Raw genomic sequence first — 10,604 nt, forward strand, 5'->3', positions numbered from 1 at the left:
TGGTGGGGTAGGGTTACAAGGAAAGTATCCTATTTGATACTATACAATATCTTGCGGTGCACGTCGACCAGTGCCGTGTACACCTTGATCTTGTGGGCTGGGCCACCCTTGGGGGCATAGCCCATGTGGCCTGCCATGGGTATCGAGGGGCGTACCCATCATAGCTAGTCCCTGAGCACCTTGTATCCATTGTGCAACACTATTTTAAGCTGGTCCGAGTAGGTGCGAACAAAGCCGAGCAGTCAAACTCATGGTCTGACCATCGTGATGAGTTGCCGAGCAGTTGTGAACCATCCCCGAGCAGTGTATCCCAATTAAGGCTTGCCATAAGGATGTAAGGGGCTCAAGATAAAATTCGAAAATTCTTCCACTTAGGAGAAGTGTAGCCACTTAGACTCCGTCAATAAGGAGGGTAAATCAGGAAATAAGCACTACATTCACCGCCAGGTGAAGTGTAGCCACTTAGTCCCCGAGCCTACTGGAAGATGAAGAATGAATCTTGTAGCAGGGTCAAAGAAAAGAAATCTAAAAGCTTGCCAACGTTATCTGACATGCGCGTATCAAGACCCTAGACGTGCTGTTCAAGATCGGCACCCTGATCCGAACAGCATAGAGCAGCTTGATAGCACATCGATGAGACATAGCAAGATCCATCCACCAAGGGAGTCCCCGGCATAGCTAGCGATGTCCGAGCATGTCTGAGCTTGGAGGAGTCCCCAGCGTAGCTGGCAATGTATGAGCACCAAGGAGTCCCCAGCGTAGCTGGCGATGTCCGAGCATCGAGGAGTCCCCAACGTAGCTGGTGATGTCCGAGCACTAAGGAGTCCCCGGCGTACCTGGCGATGTCCGAGCACCGAGGAGTCCCTGGCGTAGCTGGCAATGTCTGAGCACCGAGGAGTCCCCGATGTAGCCGGCGATGTTCGAGCACCGAGGAGTCCTCGGCGTAGCGGGCGATGTCCGAGTACCGAGGAGTCCCCGGCGTAGCTGGCGATTTTCGAGCACCGAGGAGTCCCTAGCTCAGCCGGCGATGTCCGAGCGCCAAGGAGTTTGGTCAACTAGCGGTCCGACCAGTTGATCGGTGGAGAAGTCCGAGCACCAGGTGGTCCGATCACCTAGACGATGATCCTGCAATACAAATATGTAGCACGGGTAGTACATGGTGTAAAAATATATGAACTCTAAAGAATAATCAGCAATGGTGATGAAATAGCATATGCAACTCGGCGATCAGTTGTAGATAAACACTTAGTGTTATTCTGAAGATGTATTTATATTTAATATAAACCGCTCGACCAGTTAGTGTGTAGCTGAGTCTCCAGCCCTAGCTAGCCTGTTAACCATAACACGGAGCGCAGAGCCCATGTGCGTGTAGGAAGAACAAAGCGTCGCTAAGGAGCCGCTGTCGACCACCCATAACATAGAGGGTAGACACTCGTGCACGTGTAGGGAGAAGCCAGAGACAGGGCCGTCTCTGGGGACATCAGAGCGTCAACATGACTGTTTGGGGGTTCGCCTTAGACTTAGCTATATGTCATTTTTAAGATGGTGTACATGAAAGAAAATCATTTGGAGAGCAAACATGGAGAAAATAGCTTGGAGAAACATCATGGAGATATACAAAGATCAGAGAATATTAAAGTGTGACTTAGCTTTAGACAGAACGTTTGGTCAACAGCGTATGGTGTTATCTGGTCAGCGTTGATGAATTTGCCCGGCGCTTGAGCTTTTTAAACTATCGGCATAGCGGCGGTCACGGTTGTCATCATCGTGATGCGGCAGGTGGTCGGAGTAAGTAGTCCGGGTGACATCATCCTTATGTTACTGGTCGGTGACATGGGCAGCTCGCTTAGCGGCTCGCTTGACGGCTCGACGCAGTCGGATGGCTTGACGAGTAGAAGAATTGATCTTGAATTGGTTTGATAGCCGCTGCATTATTCGCGTTGATCGGCAACAAGTAGTAGCTCATGCGTGTGATCATGAAGGCAATGATGCATGTACATGCAAGTCCATCCCCTTGCATGTTTGAGCTACATCCTTGCTTTCTCGTGAAGATGCCATGCTCGCGTCTCTATGACACCGACAGAGCTGTAGATTGATTTATCCGCTAGCTTCACTGCGAGGCTTTTTAGATTGGATCTGGTACATGTTGATGCCACCAGAGTTACCAGTCCCTTCCTTGGCCGCACGCTTTGGCGACTTGAGGACATGTTTTGGTTTTCCTACCATCCTTGCATGCTGAAAGGTCCTAATATAGCTAGAGGGGGGGTGAATAGCCTATTTAAAAATCTACAAATCAACTAGAGCAATTTGATTAGTATGACAAATAGCGTAATGCAAACTTGCTCTAGCTCTATAAGGGTTGCAAGCCACCTATCCAACAATTCTAGTTGCAATGATTACTTAGGCACACAAACATGCTATGTAATTACTCACTAAGAGCTCTCAACCTTGCTACTCTAAAGAGCTCAACTAGATGAATATAAATAATAAAGCAAGCTCTCAATTCTAATTACACTAAAGAGCTTGTGTCAACTAGTTTGCAAGAATGTAAATAAGTGAGTAGAGTGATTATACCGACGTGTAGGGGATGAACCAATCACAAGATGAATATATAGCCAATCACCGGGAGAATGCCAAAGACAAAAGACAATCGATTTTCTCCCGAGGTTCACGTGCTTGCCAACACGCTACGTCCCCGTTGTGTCGACCAACACTTGGTGGTTCGGCGGCTAAGAGGTGTTTCACAAACCTCGTCCACACGATTGGACACCGCAAGAACTGACCCACAAGTGAGGTAACTCAATGACACGAGCAATTTACTAGAGTTACCTTTCGGCGCTCCGCCGGGGAAGGTACAACTCCCCTCACAATCACCGAAGGTGGCCACGAACAATCACCAACTCGTGCCGATCCTTCACCGCTGCTCCAACCGTCTAGGTGGTGGCAACCACCAAGAGAAACAAGCGAAATCCGCAGCGCAACACGAATACCAAGTGCCTCTAGATGCAATCACTCAAGCAATGCACTTAGATTCTCTCCCAATCTCACAATGATGATGGATCAATGATGGAGATGAGCGGGAGAGCTTTGGCTAAGCTCACAAGGATGCTATGTCAATGAAAATGTGCAAGAATTATCCTTTGAGCCGGCCATGGGGCTATAAATAGAGCCCCCATCAAATAGAGCCGTTATACCCCTTCACTGGGCAAAAACGCGCTCTGACCGGACGCTCCGGTCATACTGACCGGACGCTGGCCCTCAGCGTCTGGTCGCCCGATGGACGCCACGCGTCACCGGCTTCAAACGCTGTTCGTCAGATTTCAACGGCTACGAAGCTGACCGGACGCTCCGGTAAAACTGACCGGACGCTAAAGCCCCAGCGTCCGGTCATTTCCAGTAAGCTCCTCGAGGCATGTTTTTTCGACCGGACGCGTCCGGTCCACCTTGACCAGACGCAGACCAGCGTCCGGTGCTCAACCCTAGCGACTGTGCCGTCTAACAGCTCGACCGGACGCAGCCCTTCAGCGTCCGGTCGCTGAGTGACCCAGCGTCCGGTCAGTAGACCGACGCCAGCATCATTTCGACCAACTCCATTTCAACTCTAACTACTTCATCCTTACTCAAATGTGCCAACCACCAAGAATTTTGCATCCGGCGCAATAGAAAATAGACATTTCATTTTCCCAAAAGCGCCGAATCCCCGCAATAGAAAATAGACATTTCATTTTCCCAAAAGCGCCGAATCATGCATATGCAATGAGTTAGAGCATCTAGTGGCACTTTGATAACCGCATTCCGATACGAGTTTCACTCCTCTTAATAGTACGGCTATCTATCCTAAATGTGATCACACTCACTAAGTGTCTTGATCACTAAAACAAAATGGCTCCTACATTTTATACCTTTGCCTTGAGCCTTTTGTTTTTCTCTTTCTTCTTTTCCAAGTTCAAGCATTTGATCATCACCATGCTATCACCATTGTCATGATCTTCATCATTGCTTCATCACTTGGAGTAGTGCTACCTATCTCATAATCACTTTGATAAACTAGGTTAGCACTTAGGGTTTCATCAATTAACCAAAACCAAACTAGAGCTTTCACATGCTAGTAGAGCACGATGCCTTTGATGCTTCCGAATGCACGTGATAGCACGACGAAGATTTATATTGGACGCTACTCCGATCAGGATCTCCGGTTGTTGGCGCGTTCGATGGCTAGCATCATCCACCTTGATCAAGATTCATAGATCACGGTAGATTGGAATCATGGCTACAGCGCTCGACACCATACTTGCTGGTGACGACTTCAGATCACAGCGTGTAGCCACGAGTTGCACCTAGACGGCGAGTCTATCAGAAGTTGACGAAGGACGCCGCTGCCAGAAGCCGAATTGCCATGGATGGCGTTGATCTTGCGGTACGCCATCTGGTTCTCCATGGATCAGCACGCACAGCCCCATGGTGGACGCCAACTGTCGACAAAAGATGCTCGGCAGTCTTCCAAGGGGTATCCCACGAAGGTAGATTGATCGGTGGTGGTGCACGTGATAGGAACCGGATGGTGACACAAGACGCAGAGACAATGATTTAGACAGATTCAGGCTATCTGATCGACGTAATACCCTACGTCTTATGTCTTTGTTGTATTGTATTAAGTATGAGATATCTGTAGATGTCGACTAGGGGATCCCTGCCTCTCCTTATATATTCTGGAGGGGTAGGGTTACAAGGAAAGTATCATATTTGGTACTATACAATATCTTACGGTGCACGTCGACCAGTGCCGTGCACGCCTTGATCTTGTGGGCTGGGCCACCCCTAGGGGCATAGCCCATGTGGCCTCTCGTGGGTATCAGGGGTCGTACCCCCCACACAAGCACTCACTGGCACATAATGCAACAACATGCTCGTTCATGACCCGCATCTGTACTTTTATCTCCTCTCTTGCCTCCTTCCTTGCCCTCTCCTCCTTTAACATCCTCCGTCTCTTCAATCCCCATTTGTCAAGCTCAATATCGATCGGGTTATGAATACCGCGCTGTCTAGCAAACTCACGCATCTTGTTTTTGTGATGTTTAACGAATAGGTTGATGTAGTCAGGTCCATATCCCCTCTTCCGTGAAATTACTTGCCTCCCCTTTAGTTCATCCAAGAACTTAGCTTAACCATCATAACATTCCCACCTATATTTCCTAGTGCTCTGTTCAAACAAAAAATTATATCATATATGTCTTAGCAAAAGAAATAAAATACAATTTTATGTTTACCACAAAAATAATCAACCTCATCATAGTCAACCATATGATCGCAATAATGGCCTATTCCAAGCTTCAAGGGGACTAGACCGTAGTTGGATTTAACACCACATTCACACTTGACTAGAGGTGCTTTGTAAATTTACATTTCTTTCTTCTTTTCCTTTGTCTTTGGTGGCTCCGGCCATTAATTCTTAGGACCGTAGAGCCACTCATTGAAACGATACTTCGCAAATCCATAACGCTACAAGAGAATACATTAGTACACGCACATATATAGAGATAAACATTTAAACAGATACACTTTCCACTTACTTCGTGTTTGTTCGGACACACAAACTCCAACGTATTCTCAGGGTTTAAAACAGCTCGATCTCCGCATTCACACATAGGAGGTTCCTCGAGTCATCTAACTGCGGCTAGGTGCTTCTCGTTAGCCGTTATTGGCGGAGGGTTAGGGGGTGGAACCCACCGCTGGAAGTGCTCACGTGGATGTCTCCCTCTACACCAATCGTCGAAAAGGAGGTACATAGGGTCAAACTTTTCTGCACCGTCGATCCATTGAAAGAAAAAGCACCTCTCATGATTCTAAACAACAAGATTCCAACAAAATATTAGTAGCCTACTTACACAAATGAAGAAAAAAAGATAGTAAAAATAATTACTTACATTAAAACGACTGTATGTGTAGAAGCAACACGCCCCTGCGTCTGGATGTCTCGATTGAAACACGTCGGTCAGAAAACCACAGTCACAGTTAGGGACAGGTAGGTCAGGAGGGACGGGGGCATTTTTGCTAGACGCGTCGGAGTATAATTCTCGAGGACGACCCCGTTTTCGTCAAAACTCCTCCCGATACGTTTCTTGCATCTAACAAAATGGTTGTAATTTAACAAACAAAAATCAAAACATCACAAATTAATGTCAATGAGAATCATTTGTATTACAACAAATAAAATATAACCTACACTTTGTTGCAAACTCTATCTTAGATGTAAACATGAAAACTATATAAAAACTATACTTTGGTCAGTAAAAAATAAAATTTGGTACATCAAAAGCGTGTCCATATATTTATTCACATATAAAATTTGAGATGCAAACTCAAACAAGCAAAATACATGGTAATCATAATTCTAACTAACTAATTAACATTAACATTGGCAATCATAATCCAAATCCTTCAATCTAACGTTCTAACGAACTCATATTTTCCTCCATACCCTACCTACTCATTCAAATCATTCGATCCACCGTGGAGGCCGAGGAGGAGCTTCGTTACCTTGACAAGGCCGAGGAGGAGCTTCGGAGAAGATAGGGAGGGGAACGCCAAGGGAGAAAAATTCGGTGGCCAGCCGTGGGGGAGCCGGGAGGCAATAGTGTGGCGATGCGGTCTGGGAGGCGCGGCGGCGGGGGCAGTGTGGCACGGAGGCGGCTGCTATGCCCTAGGGACTGAAACAGAGAGGAAGGAAAAGGACTGGGCCGCGGGCTTATATTTGCCTCTGCTGCGCCCTGGCGAGTGGCGCGTCACTGCCGCGCCTTGCGTGGCGCGTCACAGCCGCGCCCTGATCGGTGGCGCGGCAGAGCCGGACACGTCATCGGTCAACGGCCCTGGTCGCTGCCACGTGGGCAGCATCGCTGCGCCCCATGCATGGCGCGGCAGCATTAATTCGTCGCGCCGTGCGAATAGACACGGCCAAAAGTGTTAGATTTGAAAAAAAAAATTAAATAGTATTAGTTTTAAAATTAGTTTAAAAAATGTGTTACATTTTGGTACACGTACAAACTACAAAGTACCCCATCCGTGCTCATCATGGCACCTTTGCTGGCGCATATATTCCGTTCTTCTTGAAGAAACCGTCCTTTTAATCCGATCGTCTTGTTAAAAGTCATCCGCGCAAGGTTTCGTTGCCTGGCTCCCGAAGCCTACCTAAGGGCCTTTCATTTGCACTGGTTCAATTAGACCTGGCTTAGCCGCTTAGGAGCCCGTCATGCGAAAGACGTGCTAAAGCCACCAGACACACCCTATTGGCCTATTCACTCCGGAGAAGCTTGGTCTAAGTTTACGGGCCGGCCCAAAAAGAAACAAGATCGTCAGCTGCTCTTGCTCCGGATGCTGTTTCAGCCTTTCAGGTAGTCTTCCATAGCTCCATGGGCCCAGCTCTAACTTCACGCTATCACTAGCTAGTCACTACTGATCTAACCTTTAACTACCAGATTCTAACTGAGCGCTGCTGTCAGTAGTGTGACTTCTCTCTTGACATTTGTGATGAGGATAGAGATGAGTTTGTTTCTGCTGCAGCCTTAGTTTTATCCGCTCAGTTATGGCCCCACACCGTGATTGATCAGTTAGTTGCCCTGTACACTCCTGGATGTGGAGCCTGATGGTAGGTTCCAACAAAATCTAACCCTCACCTCCAACAACCAGCGTATTGTATTCTCCGCGTTCCGCCTTCACGAAATAAACCCTGCCTAATTTATTCATAATCATTCGATTCTTTTTTTTTACTTTGCCAGGAAAGAACCATTCGATTCCTTTTCGAGAATGCGCAAGACAGTTACACGTACTTCTGCACTCGTCTACATAAATAGAGGAAGAAAGAAAACAACCATATAACGATCATCAAGAAATTAATAACAAAAGGCAAACACGGAACCACATAGAAAGTGGCGAGCTAATTACAAGTGGTTTCGATTATATATTCCGTGTCGATCGCTGAGAGATTGCTAGGGGATGAAGGATGATTGAGTACGCGCGCTTAATCGGCAGGCGCCCGGTAAACATGCCGGGCGCATCGCCATTAAGCCGACAGGGCCCGAAATCATCGAGCGTGTCATGCAAATCCAAATGAAAGGACTTTTTTCTTGGATTCGTGATCTTTTCCTTTCTTGAAGCGAAAACCGACAAAGGCAGAGGCATGCAGAGAGAGGCCCCTTTTCGGACTTGCAATCCAAGGAGTGTACTTTGGCCAAGTTCATTAGTTGGGGCTTCAAACTCTCCCGGAAAGCTGAAAGAGCTGCCTGATAACTACTTTTATCTTGCCGACAATAACTTTTTTTTTTTGTAAAGAGAGACTCGTGTATATTGTCAACGGTATATATGGTAATCCCTCTGTCCCCAAACAAATCAATTCTTAGAATCCGTGTCAGTCAATTTTTTTTAAATTTAATTAAGTTTATAGAAAAGAATAACAACATTTATAACATAAAATGAGCATATTATGAAAATATGTTCTATGGTACATCTAATGATACTGGTTTAATATCATAAATCTTGATGTTTTTTTCTAGAAATTTAGCCAAAGTTTAAAAAGTTTGACTTGAGATAACTTCATAAATCTATTTATTTAGGGACAGAAAGAGTACATCGGAAGAAGTCATAAAATGGAAAACAGACTTTAACGGTCAACAGTAACGCATACAGGAGTACTCCATACAAGAGAGATTGGAAAAGATAAAAGTCTACATTACTTGCTCCAAATTTGGCTTATTGGGGCTTATTGGCTTATATCTATGATAACCCTCTAAAGTAATGTTTGGTTCGATTTACTTCCTTAAGTATTTTACATTAGTTGCTCCAGTTTATTTTTTGTTTCTTCGCATACAAGTTGACTTCCAATTCCAAAGCTTGTGAGTGACAGAGAGCACATCATAATTTATGTTTAAAAATGTGTCATAGTTTTTTCATCATAATTTTGATGTGTTAGGAAATCTAATAATGAATTGACACTAAACATAATGATGAACATTCCATAATGTATTGTTAACATAAAACATGTTGTTATCTATCATCTAACAAAATGAAAGTTAATATTCATTTTGTATGAAAAAAAAATAAATCTTGTTAAGGGGTAAATTAAACCAACTGCAATTATTAGGAGAGGAAATAGAACAAAATATTAGTTTAGGGATTTATGTGTATATAAGCTAAATTTGGAGGAAGTAATTTGAAATTAATACAAATTTCTAGACCCCTTTTATCGGCTCTACGCCCTACCGGGCTACTGCCATGTTCAATGATAGCCTCTATCAGATATGCATGTGAGCTAATCCGCAAACCATATATTGGCTTTAATCAAGTAACTCGTATCCCTATGTTGTTGCCTTGTTGGCGCAAATTAAGCGGGACATCGGTGGGCAATGGCCAGAGCTGAGTCTGCTAATTATTATGTTGTTTACTTCCCAAGTAATCCATTTCGCTGAGGCGCCTGATTGGTGCAACATGCATAATTGTACTAACTTAGCTTCTTGTACTCACTCCGCATCAAAAAAAAAAACTTGATGTTTTAGTTTTGTCCTAAATCAAACTATTTTAAGTTTAACCAAATCTGTAGAGAAATTTGCTAACATTTATAACACCGAATAGGTATACTATGAAACTATGTTGCATGAAAAATCTAATTATACTATAAATTTGGTTAAATGTTAGATAGTTTGATTTAGGACAAAATTAAAACATCATGTCGGTATAGAAAGTGATTAACAAGTAAATATTTGTAGTTTTGCCGCATGTTGTGATCGGAGATGACCTAACACTCAATGACACAGGGTTTATACTGGTTCAGGCAACGTGCCCTACGTCCAGTTTGAGTCGGTAGGTGACTTTATTCCTGAGCACAGGTGCTCGAAGTTTGTAGTGGGGTTACAAACGAGAAGGAGAAAGATGGGGTGCGCGAGTGGTCCGGTCGGCTCCGGTCGGAAGGGCCAAGAGCGACATGAGCTCCTCTATGAGTTAAGTGTTCAAGCGTGTGCTTGGGGTCCAAATCTGGCGGTTCTGTGGTTGTGAGCTAGTGAACTTGATCGATTTGGATTAGCTTGTCTGAACTTGAATCCACTGAGTCTCTTAGGAGAGAGCGCATCCCCTTTTATAGATGAAGGGGATGGCCTTACAAGTGAGAGGGAGAGAGTACGTACGCTTCTAAGTCTTGTTGCCCACGCCGGTAGGTACAGGATGATGGTAGGCGCCCATAACACTGTTGGATGTCAGATGCATGTGGGAGGTTACGTCGTCTTTGTTCGGGTATGACATATGTCGGTACCTGCAAATATTGTTGATGCCCAGAGGCATGTGAGGAGTTTCATCATGTTCGCTCGGTACGGTAAATCCCGGCTCTCACAACACTGTCGATGCCCAGGGACATATGGGGGGCCTTACTGTATGGGAGTTTAATTGACGCCCACAATACTGTAGAAGAAAAAAATCGGCGCCTACAACACTGTTTGTGTCAGGGCGGTTGCAGAGTACTGTTCCTGTAGATGTACAGGGTACGGTCCCTAGTATTGTAGTTTGACTTGAGCGCCTTGCCTTGCTTTCTTCGTTCGTTCTATGGTCCTTTTCGGACGGACGTC

Source organism: Miscanthus floridulus, chromosome 6 (genome assembly GCF_019320115.1).
Source record: "Miscanthus floridulus cultivar M001 chromosome 6, ASM1932011v1, whole genome shotgun sequence".
NCBI classification, from domain to species: Eukaryota; Viridiplantae; Streptophyta; class Magnoliopsida; order Poales; family Poaceae; genus Miscanthus; species Miscanthus floridulus.